Source organism: Sphaeramia orbicularis, chromosome 7 (assembly GCF_902148855.1).
Source record: "Sphaeramia orbicularis chromosome 7, fSphaOr1.1, whole genome shotgun sequence".
In the NCBI taxonomy this organism is placed as follows: Eukaryota; Metazoa; Chordata; class Actinopteri; order Kurtiformes; family Apogonidae; genus Sphaeramia; species Sphaeramia orbicularis.
In genome coordinates this window covers 24,219,629-24,240,395 of record NC_043963.1, presented here as the reverse complement: position 1 = coordinate 24,240,395, position 20,767 = coordinate 24,219,629, and the positions used below count along the sequence as shown (strand labels likewise).

Genomic DNA, 20,767 nt, shown 5'->3' with positions numbered 1-20,767 from the left:
GCGACAGATGTTCAGGAAATATTGCCACAATTTATGCTTGTGCAACAGCATCTCATATAACTTGGAACATTCTTTTACTTAATGGTTACAGCCCCACGAAGAAAACAACTAACCACACTTCCACAGCAAGACAAGTGTTAATTATAATACTAACAATGTGAGATCCCACTCAGAACAAAACAATAACGCCTCCATAAAACCACTGTGTCTTCTGAATGGAGACAGAGTACGCCTCTTTTCCTGTTAGACCAATGTCAGTGAGTGGACAAATAGGAGGAAAAAATGCTAGAAATAAACTTCAATCACATTCTACTGGCCATTCTTGGCTTTTTCTTTCCCACTATTAATAGTTACTTTATGTTGTTATTCAGTCTAAAATGGTCACAGTATTTAGATTTAGCTTAATGGAGAAGGCATACATAGTAATACACTGTCTACAGTCACGGAAAAATTATTAGACTATCATAAGTCATCAAAAACAATGGTTATGCAATCAAGTACTAACTCCTGTGTGTATCATGTGACTAAAACAGACAGAAAAGAAAACATGGAATGCCTAAAAGCACTGTTTTTGGCAGTACAATGCCATAGGTATTGATGTAAGAACTGAAGTGATTTTAATTATTATCAAAAAAACATGGAAAATGGCTAGATATCAGATCTTAAATTAAACTCTTATGAGCTTTGTTTTGTTGTTATCATTATATTTGTCCAAAATAATGTACCTTTAGTTGTACTAGGCATTAAAATGAACAAGAAAATGAAGAAAACAAGGGGTAGTCTAATATTTTTTTTCAGCGACTGTAAGTGCAAGCTGACAAAACATACATAATATGGGGAGTTATTATTATTACCTCTGCCAAGGAGGTTATGTTTTTGCCAGGGTTTGTTTGTTTGTTTGTCTGTCTGTTTGTTTGTCTGTCCGTTAGTGTGCAACATAACTCAAAAAGTTATGGACAGATTTGGATGAAATTTTCAGGGTTTGTTGGAAATGGGATAAGGAAGAAATGATTAAATTTTGGTGGTGATCGGGGGTGGGGGGGGCCCACGAGGGGGGGGCACTGATCGTTAGTGTGCAACATAACTCAAAAAGTTATGGACAGATTTGGATGAAATTTTCAGGGTTTGTTGGAAATGGGATAAGGAAGAAATGATTAAATTTTGGTGGTGATCGGGGGTGGGGGGCCCACGGGGGGGCCCACTGATCAGCCTTGGCGGAGGTCTGCGCTCTCCGAGTGCTTCTAGTTACTAATTATATTTTCATATTTAAGAAATCATTCTGTTCATCTGTGCAAGGTTGGAACAATTATGCAAATATTGTTTCATGTCCTGTTAACATTACTCCAACAAATCATACTCTCCTGCATATGTAGTGGTTATAATACATACTTCATTCAGACATTGGCCCTGTTTGTATTATGCACATGCACATTTCACACTATTTGATGCTCGTTTTATGCTTTCCAGCTTTTTAACATTTGACTAAAGTAACACTTCTTAAAAAAAAAAAAAAAAACAGCACTGCAGTTTTTCATATATGGAAACCAGTGTGTGATTTAAAGGTTCAATATGTGATGTTTACTGACATCTAGTGGTGAAGCTGCAGGTTGCATGGCTCTGCTTTCACCTCTCACTCCCCTAGGGTGGCAGTTAAAGATGCAAAAATCCCATATTAAAGCCTATGGGGACATTAACCCCAGCCCATAATAAAATGTAATTAGATGCAACCCACCATAAAAAAGAATTAAAGGAAAGTATGGTGACACAGTCTGACACAATAATTTATATTTTCAGGTGATTATACTCTGATGAAAAGATAATTGTTTAAATTAAATTACCCTAAATCCCTGTAAATCTTAGATACTGAACCCATTAAAATATATTTTTTATATTTGCATGTTTTGAGTTTGCAAATGCTTTGAACACCGTCAAGAATGAGGTGACAACGCCTAAAACAGTAAACAGAAACAGCCAGACACACACACTGAGGAAAACCAAATGATATTTTAGGTTCTTATGTTAGTTAGCATTGAGGCTGGAGATCCCCCCCAGCCCCCACAACACTGGAAAGGGGCATCTGACTGACATTTCATCGACCTTACCCACAAAGGTCAGCAACATATACATAAAACTTAAATGTAATTTTTAATTGTATGAAATTCAGGGAGAAGTTGAGAAAATGCTAAGCATCCATAGTAAAATCCAACCAAAGTCAAATTAAACCATTTGTCTGAAACTGAAATGAACTCTTCCTACAGATGCTTCCTGTAAAGTATCATCAAGCATCGTCCCGTAGTTTCAGAGGAAATGCTTTTTACATAAAGACGAATGAAGAGTCACACACAAACACATTCCAGGACATTTCAAAACCTCACTTGTCCTATAAAAACTTCAAATAAAGACGGTCTGGTTCAAGTCTGTGCAAACTTATGTCTGTTACTTCATACCTTTTCTTAGTGTAGTTTCACTGAAATTTGGAGTTAACAAAAATGCAAAATGACATTAATCAATAATCATATCAACCCTTTGTAAAGATTGAAAATTTCTTGTTTAAGAGATTTTTCTTTTTTTTTTAATTCAATAACGACAAATGGCATAGCACATAGCTAATAAATTGCATTAAGTTTGATAGGAAAGTACTAGTTTTCCAGCTCTAAAACACAAAATGATGACAGACATACTAACTCTATGCTTTTTAAGCTGAGGGATGAAAATAGCAGATGAATGAACAAGGCGAAACACCATTGGCTTGTATTTTTTTTTCCATGTACCCTCTTAAATCTTTATGGTGGTTGCTGTTTCTTTACTTGTATTTATTGTGGCTTTTTTTTTTGGGGGGGGGGGGGGGGTTCCTTGGTGTTCGACATAAAAACAAGATGAACTGTGGGTAAAATGTGGGTAAGTGGTATTTGCAGGAACAGGGACTTAAGTGTGCATAAAGACCTGAAAATGTCTGATAAACAGCCCCGGTGCACTTGAAGATTTGACCCTGATAAACCTCAAGGACTGAATGGGAACATGACTCAGACGGTGGGATCGGGCCTATATTTGTTTACAAGAACATTTAACAGGGCACCTTCAACAACACTGGATGAATTCAAGACAATTTAATCAATATATTCACTAAACCGTTGTTTCGTTTCAGACCACTTCACCTTGACAATGACAAGGAGATTTTGGCTGACATTTTTAGGCCAATAAGGGACGGGAATGTTTCACTCTGCATTTTCCTCCCAAAATAACTTCTTCATTGTTCATGCATCCCTTATGGCCCTCTTAGACCTTTACTTCTGGTTATTGAACCGTTTGGTGCCATTTAGCAAAAGACTTAAAAGGTTTTCTAGTTGAATTGTTCCAGTCCAGGGTGTGTTATTAAGCAGCTACACTTTGTGATTTAATTTTTTTTTTCAGACTTGGCAATCATTTAAAATTTTCTCTTTCTCTCTCCAACTGAAACCACCTTCCTTTTTCTCAGCCTATTTTGTACAGTTTCCTCAAATTCACAGAATACCAAATTGCAAATGATTAACTACAAAAATTAATTGCATTGTTTTTTCCACTGGCGTCTCAGACTTACACAAGAACACTATTGTTTTTTTTGTTTTTTTTTATTAAATTTGGTCAAAATAATCTAGATTCACAAACTAGAATTCCACATTATTGGAAAGGAGCTGACAAAAGTTAAACTAAAAAGCAAAATGAGATAAACATGTTGACCAGGATGTAGTTTTAATGAATGTAATGATCTTATAGACAGCGCCTCAGCATTAGTGCGACTACAGGAGTCAATCTGATGGACAAAATGTGTTAGTTCCTAAAGCAGACACGTCAACAAACTCATTTTCATTTAATGTGTAATTAATACATGACACTATGAAAGGTACAAAATGGAGGATCGACATGCACAGAACAAGTCACAATGATCTCTTTAAAAGACTTTTATAAATGAATGGCCTGACAAATACAGGTATCTGAGCAGGAGTCCTTAATAACTGAAACTAAAAAAACAGGCCTGTCAGTTCTGAAGGCGCCTCCTCCATAGACATCCTCTCTAGGACTGTGTTCACTTCCAAAGTTCTTAATGACTATCAAACAGGTAGAATACACTTAATGGAAGCAATGGTCACAGAAGCTGCAGAGGTCCCTTCCCTGTCTTTCAGTGTGTAGTTTGTATGTTTAGTCTGTCCACCTCATCTGCTGTCTTTTATTGCTTCACGAATCATGCTCCAGTTGCTGCAACTCATCTCTTAAGGCTTCTGCCCGACCAAGTTTTTCCAGCTGATCCTTTGTAGGCTGTTTTATTTCCCCCGAGTCCACTTTATGCTGCAGCTCCTCCACTTGCCGTAGCTTCTTTTCAGGTTTTTGATCTTCTTGGCCTTTTCAGTTGACGCTGCTGAGGAATCGTCAGGTGCAGAGACCGATTCTGGTGCCGCCGTCTTGTCTGAAGACTCACCGCTCTCAGAAATGGACACGTTCTCAACAGCATCAGTCACTGTATCCACATCCGCCCCGTCCCCATCCTCGCCCTGGTGCTGCTGCTGTTTTCGTTTTTCTTTGCGTTTCATGTTGCGTTTGGCAGACTTTGACAGGCCTGCTGTTTCATTGTCTCCACAACCAGGGACTTTTTGTTGTTGCTTTGGCTGAGCTGCATCAGATGAACTCAGACCTGGCGGCAGATCTGGTTTACTCTTGAAAAACTTCACATACTTGTTTTCATACCTAAAGAAAAAGAAGACAGAGGGTCCAAATAAAATTCATCTGAAAAGATAACAACAACTCTTTATTAACCAGGTCAACTGGAGAATCTAACCTTATTTCACTTCCTTTCTCAATGAATAACAACATTATAATTTATTATTTTGAGTTGTGCTCAGTGTAAAAAAACTCACAAACTTCACTTACACTGGGACTTCTTCCTGGGGAACATAACCATCCTTCACCCGCCTTGGCTTCCTCCATGTCCCATCAGGTCGCTGAGTGGCAGCAATGTATTTACCTATAAAACAGCAGTTAAATCATTTTGGAGAGAACTGAGAGATCTGTGCATGGATAAACATACAAGGACTAGTAATCTGTTTCATCATCTTTGGGTTGGCATTTAAATCACATTAAAGTGATTTCAGTGACAGACTCACAATCAGATCTGACACTCAAATAACTTAGACACAGACAGAGGACATTTTAAACTGTCTGCATGAGCAACACTTTGCTCCGATAGTAACCAGTGGCTAACGGAGAGTCAGTGAATCAGCCAATTAATCAACTATCTGTTTTTTCCTGCACTAAGATGTTGAAATACTGTCAGGCTTTAAAAATTCACTGATCAACCATAAAGCCAATCGCCCTACCGTACTGTTACTAAAGTTAATTTTTTATATTAATATAATCACATCAACCATAAGTGGGAACATAAAAGTTTTCACTCTAAATAAGTGAGAGCACCTGTAAGTGAACATGTAACTTTCAAGGGTTAAATTTAGACTTTCCCTGGATTAAAAAACAGTAAAATGGGGTTACTAATTTCCTTTTCTTGTCTAACTCTTTATCACAAGGAATTAAAAATACTTGCCTGTACTGGCTGACCACATAATACACATTTAATACAAATATATAACATACAGGCTACAGTCAAGGTGCAGAATAAACAGCTAATAAGTGCCACATGAAGATAAATGTAAGTTTGACAGATGAATAAATTGATTGATATGTATATTTCCAATGCAACAGTTATAAAAATGTGCTGAATACAATATCTGAAGTCAAAACAGACAGAAATATGCAATTAAAAAAAAAAAAAACAGAACAACACACACATTGGATTCATTTTTGATGCCAACTACTACATTTCTATTTACTATAAATAACTTGTGGTCACAAAATTCAGACATAGGGCTAATCTTATTTACAAAAGATCCATTTTCAGTTACATTACAAAGTTTCCTTTTAGTTACCTGAAAATGATGAGCCTACATATTAACAACTTCAAAAATGTTTGAGTCAAATAAATGTATTTTTATAGCCACAGCAATTGTATTTCTGTAAATCTACTCACTTAACCTGTTATTGACGGAAGAACCATTAAATTACTTTTGGCTATGGCTACAGAGTATTACAGCTGGGTTATTTTTTAATCCCCAGACTCAGTCCCACCTCAAAGCCATTCAATCTGACAAATTTTATGTCTCGTTAACCGTAAAACAACTTTTACTTCATCACGATTAACACGATTGACAGTGTTGTTACAAGTTGCTAGCTACGCTAGCTACTGTTGCATCTGCACGTTTTTATGCAAAACGCTGACATGCATAATGGTAATACTGAGTATTCCAAACGTTACATTTGTAGATATATAAAGTTACTCATGTGTGTACTATACACTATTTTCACGTTTAACTATGAAGCTAAAGCTAACTGGTGCTAACGCTACAGAGCTTAGCCGTTACCTAGTTAGCCGCAAATGAAAACATGCGATTCAACAACATTATTTGCGGTGTTTTTCTGTACATTTATCATTGGATGTGGAAAACAAACTCCGGGCCCGACTGCAGCCGATATGTTCCATGATTTGTTTAATTTTTGAACACCAAAGGTCTGGCACATGCATGAGCCTTACCAGATTCATCTGTGACATAGGGGGTTGCCATTTTGGTGTAGTGTGTTTCCCCGCTCCCCTCAGTTTGTCGGTAACCGAGTCCGCCAACGTCCAATCCCTGACTTGGTGCCCGCACACAGCAGCCAACTACAGGTTTTCAGGGTTATTCTCTGTAGGATTAGCTTCCCCCGAGGTGAGACCTGTCATGGCAACATTTACAGACGAATGTGGACTGAAGAGATGACGTAGGACATGTGGTACAGGATAACGACAGATGCGTTTCATAAACGGGCGGAGCTGAGGAGCAAAACAAGCGAACTCTCCAACTTCGGAAATGACGACGTGGATTGTTAGTTGCCAGATTTGTATAGAAAACCGACAGCATAGACTCCACTTGAGAGTTGGTTTAGTTAACGATATATAAATGGAGTGTATAATTTGATTTGACTCCTCTATTTCATTATGCACAAGGAACTCATTTTAGGAACTGACATCTTGTAAACACAGCTGTTGGTCACATAAAACAAATGTGCAAAAAAGCTGTATCCAGGGATCTCCCAGAGGTCATGTTGTGGATATAAACTTGTGGATGAAACATGTGCAACTTTTATGCAACTAAAATTAACTAAAAGGACATTTAAATATGTCAAAAACAAGCTTTTATATAATGTTTATTTTATATTTAAATATATTTATGTATAACATTATACATTTTGAGAAAGCACCTCATTTCTTGCAATTTGGGGAAGCTACTGCACCAGTATATTCATTTTCTTTATCAGTTTATAGTGGAATGTGATCACATGAAGGAAAACAAATATTTATAGTGTTACAGTAGTTTATACAATTTAAAGTACTCTGCTTCACAGTGCCTCTCCCAAATCTGTGTTCTATCTCCTATGAAATATATGCTTGCCCTGGTTACTTCTGTTATCTGTTAAACACTACATTTCAGATATTTCAGATTATACTTAATGACATTCTCCTATATCTCTAAAGAAATGAACCCTATCTTTCAGCAAATAGAAGCATTTACTAAGCCTGTCATTGACCCAGTATATTCACTGCACAGGTGAACACAGGATAATATGTAGCTTCAGTTAACATGTGAGTTTTAATAGACATACAACTGTTTTTTTTGTTTGTTTGTTTGTTTGTTTGTTTGTTTTGAAAACAATCTAAATGTGGCACCAGGTTCCATCAATCACAAACATGTTGATAACTTAATCCTGGGAGAAATAATATGGCCATAATTAACATGACATTTATCACAGCTACTAATTAAGTTATTTTTCTATTTTAATAGAATTAAGATTAAGACAAATAATGAATTAAATATGAATATGAATAAATAAATACATTTTAAAAAGTAAATAATAATACATTGTGGAATAATAACAGGCTTCTGATTCTGACCGAAGATATCGTCATCAAACATCAACTTAATACTGAGTAGAAAATTAGAAATAAAACAAACAAACATTAAAAAAAAAAAAAAAAAAAAAACTGACTTGAACGACCGAATGCCCATTGCATTGAATTTCCCTCCTTCTTTAAATGCATTGAAGTGGGGGTTGTTCCCATCCGATCTGGCAACCCAGAGGGAGTCTGGTCGAGGAAAATATTGCCACAGCAGACTACTTGGCATTAAAAGACGGCTGACTGTGGGAGCTGCGGTAACCCGTTTCCAGAATCTACTGCTCAGTTTTGTTACCAACACCAAGTACGTATTTTCTACAGTTTATTTACGAACACAATGTACAACTTAAGCAGACAAAAGGCAGATGCTTGAACAGAGGCTGAGCTGTTTAACGTCTAAGTCGAGTAGCTTAGAAATGGCTAGCGTTACAGCAGGGCATTGAATAATAAGAGCCAAGCAGTGTGTTAGCAGGGCGCTAGCTAGGGCTGCATTCAACGGTCCATCCGCAAAGAAGACGTTGATACTTGATGCCGCAGGTGCTTAAAATTACAGCCGTTTTTAATTGTCACGTTAAGTGCATTTTATTGGCACCTGTGACGCAGACCTTGCAGAGCTAACGCTAATCATCTGATGTTAGCGGGCTAACGTTAACGCAACCTCCGGAGCTTGGCCAGAATATGCGACCTGAGCTGCTTGGACACGAAACACTGACCGCGAGAGTCCTATTGTGTGAAAGTTTGTTAAAATATTACAATATTACACAAGCTAACGTTACAACCAGCTAGCTATGGCATGCAAGTGACATCGCTCACCAGATAACGTTAGCTAAAATAATACTAAGGTAGCTATTTAGTGATGATCATAATACTGCTGACCTAAAACATGGATTATTTTTGTTTCCTCCTGACAAAAAAAAGCGAATTTATGTAAATGTATTTGCACATAGCTTTTAGAGTATCTCGCAGTAATATTTGCAAGCTCATTTGGCCTCCACATTCAAATTACTCTGATTTGCTACAGAAATCACGTATTGTGCTGAGTAAGTGAAGGCATGGAAGAGTAATGAGCCATAAATAATGTCCATTACCTTTATTGAGTTCAGGTTTTAATAAAGGTAAGGTGTGGATTATGTTGTTCACAATGTTTATCTAAAAATACAGTTGTTGTGAAAAATCTTGTGGCTGTGATGGTTGTAAAAGTGTTAAAAGTGAACCTCTATGGTGGCTCTGTGTTCTGCAGCCCCATCTGAGGAGCAGAAGCCTGTCTAGATTTGTCATCGAATGTAGGATGTAGATCTATTTCTTGGTTTGCTCAGCACAAACAAACTTTTTAGTCTCAGTCTGTGATCAGTGGAGTGCTGAGCTTTGACGTCCTACGGTTTACGTCACTCAACACAAGTACAGCTGGCTCTCTTAAAGATTCAAGCACCATCCCTCTTAATAAACATAATGCATCCTAGTGCTCGCATGAGTGGCAGCAGCAGTGTCACTTGTTGATTGAATGCTGGTTTGACGTGAGCAAAGGTGTGGTGGAATCAGGACTGGCATGGTTAGTCCTAATCATCAGGGTGTGGGTTTGTACAGCTTCTGAGTTTCCTTTCTAGTCGGCTATGGACAGAAAAAGAAACCTAAGAGGGGGAACCAGCTGGCCCATTAAAACAAGTCCAGATTGCTGAAGGTGGAGCTTTTGTCAAGCCTCAAAGAGACATAATTAAAGCAGACTCTGATATGGCCACAGTCGGGCAGACAGTGTTGGTTTGAGACCAGTAGAATATTGATCGGCCAGCAGAGTGATGGCATCATGTCTAAGACTGAGTTGGACATATAGAGGTGCTACTTTTGCATTACAGTTAAGTACAAAAATACAGTGATTCCTCTGTAATATGTAATACAGCTGTGTAGCTTTAAGCATTAATTCCCCAATATGTTGTTTTTATGTCAATTAAATTTGAGATTATGTAACATTAAAAATCTTTAATTATTACTTAATCTAATGTGTTTTCCATATTACAATTTTAGTATTTAAAGTAGGTAACATTTAAGCAAAATTACACTGTGCATGCATGCTTTTCCTTGTTTTTGGGTTAGGAATGCTAAATAAATACAGAGGAATCACTGTAAATGGTAGAATTTGTTATTCCCTGTTTTCTTTATTTTCATTAAAGCATGGTCAAACAGGAGGTACAGTGCAGGTTATATTGTGTCAAATAATGCTTACTTTTTTATTTGTTTGTATTTAATGATCAAGCAAATGACTTATTGTTGTTTTAATGTGAGTAGCTTTACAAACTGTTCAGCATATCATGGTTGCTAGTTTATTAATGTGGTGTTTATAGTTGCAGCTATTGATTGTTTTGCATACACACTTGTATGGCTGTTTTTTTGTTTTGTTTTTTTTTTTTCAGTTATTTTTACAAAGAAACCTGTTCTTATCTCTCTGGTCTGAAGTGATCTGGTATTTTCTTACTGCTTTTGTTATCAGGTCCAGATTTAACCAGTTAACACCTTAATCTGTGAACTGTTCTACAAGTTAATATAATTTGGATTTCTTCATCGTGGCTGAAAAGCATAAATACAATGAATGGGATGCTTGCATCTACAGGCCTCATATGCAAATTTAGGAAACGCCTTGAGAATGAAGACATGATACATTTTTGACACAAACCTCACAGCATTGTCACCCACCACTCTCGAAGAGAACTGAGAAGAAGGAAATACCCTTCAAAGATGTGTCGCTGAGTAGCCCTGCTAACTTTTCCCCCAAAGTAAATGCAGTGTTTCTGCCAAGGACAAAATTAACTGCAGATTCTCTAGGACACTGCCAGACAGACAGTAATTTATTGAAATCTGCTTTTCATTCATATTTTATAGTTGGAGGAAATGGATTTCATTTTATTTGTATTAATATTTTCAAATCTTAAGAAAGTGAACATTTGCGTTCTGTACAGTTCTTCTTCAACAGCTTGACCACAGTTACTTTGAATAAAATGATATATTTTTACTCTCTGCAGCTTTGACACTAGCACAAACCTTTCTTCTTTTTTTCTTGCAGATTTGGAGAACGAAGGAGGAAACCTGAATCTTGGCCTAAACTGTGGAGGCCTCATCTGACCTCGAATCTTCCTGCCAGTTGTGAGCCCTGTTGGCGTTTTCTCAAGCAAGAACAACTCAAAGTGAAAGTTACCACACGTAGGGCTTTTATTTGAATACCAGTTTAAGCATATTTGCAACGATCGTTATTAGCTTGAAGAAATACACAACACTACTTTTCTTGGACAACATGGCGAAGAAAAACAGCCAAAGGGGTATGTATTCGTTTCATGTTGCTACTCTTTCAAGAAGATGGAACTAAAATCCGCTGTTTATTATATTTATTTTCCAAACAACACAAAGGATGAATGTTCAAGTTGCAGGTGAAACAAACTGAAAAATTATTTGTGCACAGAATAGTTTTCACCTGGCCTGTAATGAAACCCTATTGAAATTCTGAGGGTGGTGCAAAGGTGAGCAATACTTGTACACTGAATTGGAATAGCTGTAAAGGGAAATGAGGTGAGCGTTTACAGTGACATTAACCTACTTTCATGCTTTGGGAAAAACAACCTTTTACAAGGGCCCTACTTTTTTTACTCTGCATTTAAATGGCCGTGGACTTTGCTCCTTATAGTCAGCTGGACGCTTTTGCCTATCAATTGTAGTAGGAAGTTGTCCTTAGATATTTGTTGAGAATGAGTTTTTCATAGTTGTCTCAGATTAGTGAAGTGGGTCTTATAGTTTTTTTTCTGATATCAGAAACCTTGGGCTTTGAAAGAATGTCTTTTTGGAGGCTGTATTGGTTATTAGTCATTTAAATCTGAAGCGGAGCCCAGACTGTTGAAGCACAGATGTGATGGCTTTTTCTCTCTTTTTATTTTTACAAGTGCTGCTGCTGCTGCTGTTAACTCAAGTAGCTTGTTAGTGACTGCACTGCCACCTCCACACAACAACATGCATAATGCGCATTATTTTGTCATTATGAGGCTTGTCTTGACAAATAATGGCTAAATTAAACATGTAAATTCAATTTTACTTTTGATTTGTTGGCATGAATAAGCGTGTCTATGTAAATGTCAGCTGGTTCCATGGCTACAAAACAAATGGCTTCACAAACACAGCTTGGATTCAAGAATATGGCCTGTGATTGTCCAGGAAATCCTTGTGAAGATGTGTGCTGGATGTTTTGTTTAGCAAATGACGTGTTTTTCAGAGGTTTGCAAATAAGATCCCATGCTTGAATGCACAATGCAGTGTGTTTTTTTTGTTTGTTTTTTTTCTCCATAGATACCTCGGGGGTTGTGTTTGACACTCGCTCAAAGATGGTCATGTCGCAGGGAGGAACAGCCGAGAGGATGAAGGAGAAGGTAAGAAATGCACACCACACATCAATGGGTCACTGCCTGCAGACTTTTGGAGAAAGGGTTAAATCTGAAGATCACAAAAAATATCATAACATTTGAGGAGCATCTTGGGATACTCCCTGTGTCTGAGATCTGGTTGTGGCATAATTCAACACCTCAGATAACCTTAAATCCACATAAAAAATTGCCTGAGGTATGCAATTACGTAATGTCACAATAAGAAACCCCATCCTTCAGAGCTGTAACTTATACTGGAGCAATTTGCGAAAAATGGGACGCGATAGAATTTAACTGTGGTATAACAATAGCTGTGGTTCTGCAATGTATTTATAGCACATTTTGTAACTGTTGCTGTTTGTTTCAATGGCAGATCTTGGAAAAAGCTTCATGAATGTCACAAAAATGTTCTTATGCTCCCTTGAGATGGTTTGATAAATTCAGAGGTAACAAGCATTAAACCAATACAATCAATCAGTTGTTTTCTTAGCATCCTATCACATATTCTCATAAAGTGGGAGAATGTGGCTAGCAGTAGCAACAGGTTGTGTGGACTGATGAGGAAATAAAATTTTCCACAGACTCATCACTAGGCAGGGGGATAAAAACACAACATTCAAATTTAGATGGAAAACAACAACCATACACCACAATCTACCGGCACTAAAACCTTTTTATCCACTTCAAAACAGTTTGAACAATGGATTGCATCTTCTTTTTTGCAGTATTCCAAAGTTTTATGTAGCGGTTTATGGAAATAATGCTAATGTTTTCATTTCAATAGGTTATTTTGGTCTGATGAAATAAAACCGTCCCTCTTTCTTTGTCTTTTTTTGTTTTGTTTCTAAATAGATCAGCGCTGTCAGAGCAGTCGTCCCCAACAAAAGCAACAATGAGATTGTTCTGGTTCTGCAGCACTTCGAAAACTGTGTCGACAAGGCTGTTCAAGCTTTCTTAGAAGGTAAGAGGACGTCACAGTGTCACTGCAAATACTTCAACATACACCAGGCTTTTACTGTCAGCTATAAAACTGGTGGTATCGCATATGTTTGATCTGTAATACTTTGGTAACTGCGTCACACTGAAACCATCTCACTAGTAGTCTGCATAACACAAGTATTGATTTTATATGTATCTTATGTGTCACTGTATTGACATCAGTGTGCTGCATCTATGTCAGACCTGTAATCCTGGCATGCAGCCCACATTGTTTGTTCTTAACGTAACCTTGAGGAAATAAGAACTTGTTCCTGGATATCATGCTTTGCATCCCAAGATTGGGCGTCGTTTGCATGCCTTTAGATTCACGGGTTCAGTAATAGAACAGATAGGTTGTCCTCGTACGTCAGAATGCTTTGATCCTTATTTATAGCAACATCTTGACAACACCCCAGGGCATTCAGATCATGGAGAGGGCAGTTTAAACCTATCAATTGTCACCATGCACGTGTGTCATCACTATGTGCTTTACAACACAGGTAGTGCCGTAGAGATCCTGAAGGAGTGGAATGTCACAGGAAAGAAGAAGGTAAGAACCAGAACAACTGTATCTTGAATGTCTCTCTGTAGAAGTAACATTCATGTCAAGTATCTGAAGCGAGCCCTTTTGAAGTGTACTTAGTAAACAGCTCCGCTATTAATCAAGTGTCAAAACCTTGTGCAGTCTGAATTACAATACTTTTATTCTTCCTTTACCTGAAATAAAATAAAAAGTTATTATACCTGCATGTACTAAATTGGTCCATGTCAGGGCACTGATTAGGATACAGATAATGAACAAAGGGTTTGAACAAAAGGGTTTGACATCGATATCTTCATGTCCAGCCCAAGAAGAAAAAGAAGCCCAAGCCCCAGGCGGAGGCTTCAGCAGAGCCCGCTCCACCTGAAGCCATTCAGGAGAGCAAGGATGAAATAATGGTTTTCACGCCAATGGATCAGTAATGGATGGAGAGTCGCTGGATTCTCTGAGTGAACAGTTGGACTCTGCCTCTCTGGATGCAGCCGAGCTGGACTCTGAACCTGCTTCATCCGAAACCACTGGTAACCACAGCTCCGATTTAAAAACAATCATGGCAAAAAGAAGACTGTTATCAATTTTCGTCATTAGCAGATACACATATTAGTATGTAGTATTTCCAGAGTTAGAGAGTAGGTGTACTTAAGCGCATTTTTCAGGTAGCTGTACTTTACTTGAGTGTTTTATTTCTCCGGCACCTTTTTACCTTGACTACCTACATCTTAAAACAAGTACTCCTTACATTTTGTGAAAACAGGCTCATTCATTTGTTCTTAATGCGTTCAATGGGGATTGTTATTTACTGTGCATCCCAAAACATCAAGACTAATTTCAAGCTACTACTAGACATCGATGGGAAAATAGCACAGAAAAGACGACCACTTTGTGTAAAGAGCAGTGCATGTTATGTATGACAGATGTAGGCATATATGACGAAAGCAGACAAGAGGGAGACTCGAGCACAGACAAAAGGAATCTGAGACCTAACACGGACATGAGTGATGTGTGCTTAATTTATCTTTTCACTGACAGCTGTTTGACTTGTAGAAATACCTTTTTAGTTTTATTCCTTGAGGACATTTCAGAGCTTGTACAGTTGTATTTTACTTGAGTAAGGAAGTTGAATCAGTTCATAGGACTTTAAACAAGTAGCTGTGCTTCTGTACCAGTAAATAACTGAACTTTTGCCACCTGTAGTTATTTCATCTCACATCCTTTCCTTTATTCAAATGTCAAGTACTACCGGATTCCTTAATCTCATGTTTTAGTTGAAGCAAAAAAAAAAGCGTTCTAAAATTTGACGTGAGGACATGTGTCTGATTTATTGCTCACTGACTTGACGACTCATTCCTATTTTAAGCTTTAATGGGAAAGTTAGTTTTCAAAATGCTTACGTTTCCTGTTGTAAAGTAATATGTCTTCTCACAGGTGCAGAAGCAGAAAGTCAAGGAAGCGCTCCAAGTCCTGCCTCTCAGCCGGGAGGCAGGAATCACCAAGGTCCCAGAGGCAACAAGCCCAGACACAGGCCGGGCTCAAATTCACATCCCCCCACTTCCACTTTAGCACTTTCTAATGATGAGAGCCAGCAAGGATCATCAGGAGTCAAGAAGATGGGTCAGACATGTATAATATGTTGTATACCACAATATTTTCATTGCACAAGTACAGCCTTGCATAACTCAAAATGTGCCCCAGTATTTAGTCTTTGATTCATTTCGTACAGTAATTATACATAGAAATAGAAATATAGAAAACCTGCTAACGTCATGTCAAATGTGTACATCTCAGCTCCCAACATTGACCGATCTGTGAAGGACCTGCAGAGATGCACAGCCTCACTGACCCGCTACAGGATGGTGGTCAAAGAGGAGATGGACTCCTCCATTAAGAGGATGAAGCAGACGTTTGCTGAGCTCCAGAGTTGGTATGTGAATTTGCTCCCTGTGTACACGACAAAAATCGCCGAGAAGTCAAATTTTTTTGGTGATGAAATACATGAAGAATGTTGAGAAGTGATTTCATGGCAGGCCATGTGTCATGTTTACTGAAGCAGAGGGTATTGTTAGATTTTAATTGGTTTATTCACGGTGAATGAGTCAAGGAGACTTTTCTTACGTTTGTCTCATAAACATGCTTTTATTTAGTTACGAGTGACCATATTGACAGAGAGGTCTGTATTCAGATATTTTCCAGATGTTGTAGAAGTATATTGATGAGTATTTGCTCTGAAATGTGATACTGTAGCTTTATGGTAAAGGGGATGAATGTTTTTTGATGATGAGCACTTAATGTCCTGCAAGTAAAGCACAGGCTTGTCAAATTTGAGCACTGTGTCATTTTAACAAACATTAAAGAGTAATTATTAAAACCTACAGCTCCCATGAGGCACTGACAGGCTTCAGAGGCTCTGGAGATATGTCTTGATGCAAATTAAACAATGTGTGAAAAATCTTTTTAAAACTGACAGTGCTCATGTTTCTCTGGGGAATACAGAAGTAGATACTTACTGTAGAAGATGGAGAGAACTGCATTAATGCATTTGTACTTTTTTAAAAAGACAGAAACTTTAAGTGAATATGTTTGACTGCTCAGAGGATGACAGATATTAAAGGGGATGATGTACTCACACATTTGACTGGATTTCCATCCATAAACTATATATTACAACACTTTTTAGAATAGGGGAAAAGTAAATGCAAATGTACGTGCATTTTGTCAGCTACTGTTATGTTAAATATTAAGAGCTGCCAGTTATGTATGAGGTTTTATTGAGGGGCTGATCCACTTGTTAAGCTGTGACATCATTTACTGTTTCTGCTTCCACTTATGTTCATTATTGTGTATGCAGTATTCTGCATTAGTGTCCCTGAGGCCACAAAACACATCCAGTTTTCATTCTGCCACTTTATGTGTGATTATAAAGAGCAGAGGAAGTGGATGAAGTTGATAAGTTACAGTTCTTTTTATAAGAATGGGTTGGTGGTGTAGTGGTTAGCACTTCCGCTTCACAGCTAGAAGGTTCTAGGTTTGTCGAGGAATCAAACCCCAGCCATTACAAACAGGCAAACATAAGCTAAGTCTCCTGTTAGTTCCTATGACAATGGTACTGATGATCTGAAGTTGGTCCCTCGATGTCGATGGCAGCTCACTGCTCCTAATGTGCTAAGTGTTAATGCTAGGTGCTGTGTGTTAGGACGTGTAAAATGCAGAGATAGAATTTCCCTACAGGGTTAATTAAGTGAGTTAACCTTTAACAAATGAAATTGCATAACACACAAGATAATGTTAGCAAGTAATGCTTCCACTGCATCTGCAAACCAGATCTTTGTTTCACATCTTCACACTTCAGGTTTCATTTGTCAGTTCTATCTGTGCTGTCCAGTTCTGGGGGAGGTAAACAAAATAATGATTTATGTCAACAAAGAGCAGAGTGTGAAATAGACTGGGAGCTTGAACAGTATTTTAAGTGTCTAAAAACCACATTCTTCTGCAGGTAAAACACACACTATAGAAAATTGCAATAATCACTGAATTTGAGTTAAGTAAATGAATGTAGCCTCTTCTGAACCTTAACTGTTGCCTCATTAAAGAGCAAAATCATATTTAAAAATACAGTCTTCCCTTTTGTTGACTGTTTGGTCATGGAAATGAGTTTTATGGCACCATAATGTCAGATATAACGAGTGAGTAGACGTAAGAGGTATTTTATCTAAAACTTAAATCTGGTTTTAGCTTTAGCATTCTGAACCCAACTACTGGTCTGGTTTGTCTTGCATTGTTCCAGACTCTTCCACAGTTTCTCACTTTGTTTAGTGTTTGTTTAACCTGCTCTTCATTCAATTGCATTCTATTTTTTTGTATCCAATAAGGCATTTGTTTTAATGTATGTAATGCTGCAGTCTTCTTATTGGTCCACAAAAACAGATGAGCACAATCATTCACTAAATCTGTCTGCACCCAAATCATATTCATTTTTCCCCCAACTTTCAGCATTTCCATTTTTTGTTTTTTAACATATAAAGTGAAAATGTGAATAAAACAGCTGAATGGAAATACACCTATGGTCTCTTCCTAAACTACGTAGATGAGGTTTTCTGCTTGCAGTTCAGACATTGATGAATGAACCACAATCCACTAGAGGAAGTGTTAGATACAAAGTAATATAAAGTTTGTCCGTGGCATAGCCTAAGTAGTGAACATGCTCATGGTCCAGCTGTCAACCATACAGTACACACACATAACGTGTCACTGAGTCATGGACAGACAAAAATGTCATGACTGTTTAAAGCTGGATTAGAAAATACTTTGCAGTGTCTTTTAACCAATGTTTCTAAAATATAAAGTTCAGTTTAATTCCCTGGGTTTAACTGTTGTTTAATAGCAGTGTGCCTTCATGGTGCATTATGTGACATCAGCGCTGATGTGCTGATCCACTGCAAACCTGTAATAAAATCAGCCAGTATAACACTTCCTCTTGCTGTATATGTTTATCATTTAAGTAACATGTAACCCTCATTATTTCACATTTGTGTATGTCATTTAGTGAAGCTGCTGACTTCTTCATCCCAAATTTTTCTTTGGTATCCCCAGAATTTCTTTGTAATCAATGTTGACAGTTCACAATTTTTTCTCATCTTAAGACTAATGAAAACCTGGCCATCTTCTCTTTTGCTTCCAGTTTAATGGACAGAGAAGTGACTCTACTCGGAGAAATGGACAAAGTGAAAGCAGAGGCCAGTAAGTACTGTATTTTCAAGTGTATTTATCAAACCAAAGCACATACCACCCGCAAGCCACTAGTATTCTTTACATAATATGATCACCTGACTCAAGGGCTCAGAGAATCTGACCTAAATCACTACAGGAAAGGTAGTAAAAGAGATTGTTGTGGAACAGCAAGTCCCAGTTTCTTCAAAACTGCAGTGGTGCCCTCAGGGTAGTGCTATACCTAGAGCATACCTGTGTATATGTGTGCGCACAACATGACAGAGCAAGACTGCATATTTTCTACAAGTAGGCCATTCTCTCTCTTTCTGTCCTCTCAGTGTAGAGTGTTGTGTGTTCCAGGTCTGGAAAAAGTGAATAGTGTCAGGTGTCAAGGGAGACTCAAAGCTGTCTTTGTGCGAGGTGTGTGGGGAATTGAGAGGAAACCAAAGGAAATCTAGTACTTCTTCGACATTACAAAAGCCAGGTTTCCTCAAAATTTTTCCTGTCACTTCACTGATCTCCTTCCTGTGTTACCTTTGAATCAACAGCCCTCTTGCTTTGATGGTAACATGAGATGCAGAACAAAAACTGAACAATGATTGATTTATGCCACTTTAACCAAGATGTTGACAGTACTGATAGGCACAGGCTCAGGTATAATAATTGATCCAGCTGTGTTGTTGTTGATATCTATGTACTGTATTAGACACTTGGACATGTATGATTTATACATTCAATGATCCGTTATAAAGCCCAGTTCAGACCATGAAACCATTAAGGACATTGCAGGTGAAGGTAGCAGCAGTGTGAACTGACCTGTTTCAGCTTGTCGCATCTCCGGTGGCTGGTTTCAATACGTTGTGTTATATAGAGGATGTTTTTCTCTGTATTTATGTGCAGGAGCTCACGTTACCATGAAGTGCAGCATTATTATCAGGACTTCCACTGGTGAAATGCCGTCTCAATAGTTTGCATTTTATTTGCTTATTAGAGGTGACACCAGCTCATCTTAATAATGCAACTCCTCTGGGAATAAACAAGAGAAATTCTTGACCTTCTTGTTTATTATGTTTTCACTGTTTCATTAATACCAAAAATGCTGCTGTCATAAATAATTCAGTACGATTAGACTCATTCATATTTCAGTTGGCTACAAACAGCCTTAAAAGCTGGCAGTTCCAATGGAAGTACAGGGTTTTTATGAACGATACACTGTGTTGTCTCGTTGTGTTGGTCTGATCTGGGTCAGCACTTTGGAAGTCTTGACAAGTTTTCGTCTTGTTGTGAATCTTTTTCCTGGAACTGGGCCTAAATGTATTGAACTGTTTAGATAAGGCCTAGGGATGTACACATGCAGATATTGGCCAAGGCATTTGTTTTTGATTGACAGCTTTGGGCAAATAGATGCCATTTCATTTGTGGTGATGTATGTTTATCTGTCGTGTGCTGTTCCTTATTGATGTAGCTGAATTTCTGGTCATGTCAAGATGATGTGATAATGCTCTCTACAACTTTTAAAGTCTTAAGTTAGTCATATATATATATATATATTCTTTTTTTTTTATTTTTTTTTTAGCTTTTTTCCTTCCACAAAATGGAGAATAAATTAAAAAAAAAAAAGAGAGAAATGAAAATAACATCAACATTAGCTTAGGCTATCAGTAGAAAACTATTATTAAAACATCATCCCTAAGAGAGGATTTCTGGTTCCTAGTAAACTCAGCTTGGTTTTGTGTGATACTGGAAAACCTCATAGAAGTAGATATGCCAGTTTCTTCAACAGTACAGACACAACACACTGTATTTTGATGAATAATGCAACACTGTGTTCTTAAACCAACCAACACTCAGGTGTTTAACTCGTGTGTTCTGCGTCCTTTGACGCTACATAATACCTTCACTTTGCACAACATCGGTATCTTTAAAAATGTCTTTATCTTTGACCTATGTTTAGCTTCACCGCTTAGTCAGCTGTACTTTGTACTTAGTTCTGTCATTACAAAAGGCTACAGCAGAATCGCAACTTAGTGGGATTTCAAGGAAAATCATGGCAGAGCATGTACCTGTACAGTTCCATAGTTCAATCAGACACCTGAAAAGGGCTTTAAAAGTGAATGAATGAATCTGGTCCAGAAGTTT

At 37.7% G+C, this 20,767-nt stretch overlaps 2 pseudogenes; one reads left to right on the top strand and one right to left on the bottom strand.

Annotated features, from left to right (window-relative positions):
* Nucleotides 1-3,699: 3,699 nt before the first annotated feature.
* Nucleotides 3,700-6,895, bottom strand: LOC115423239 (partner of Y14 and mago A-like; annotated as a pseudogene).
* Nucleotides 6,896-8,189: 1,294 nt separating this feature from the next.
* The window catches only part of LOC115423235 (spermatogenesis-associated serine-rich protein 2-like), a 17,456-nt pseudogene continuing 4,878 nt past the window's right edge, over nucleotides 8,190-20,767 (top strand).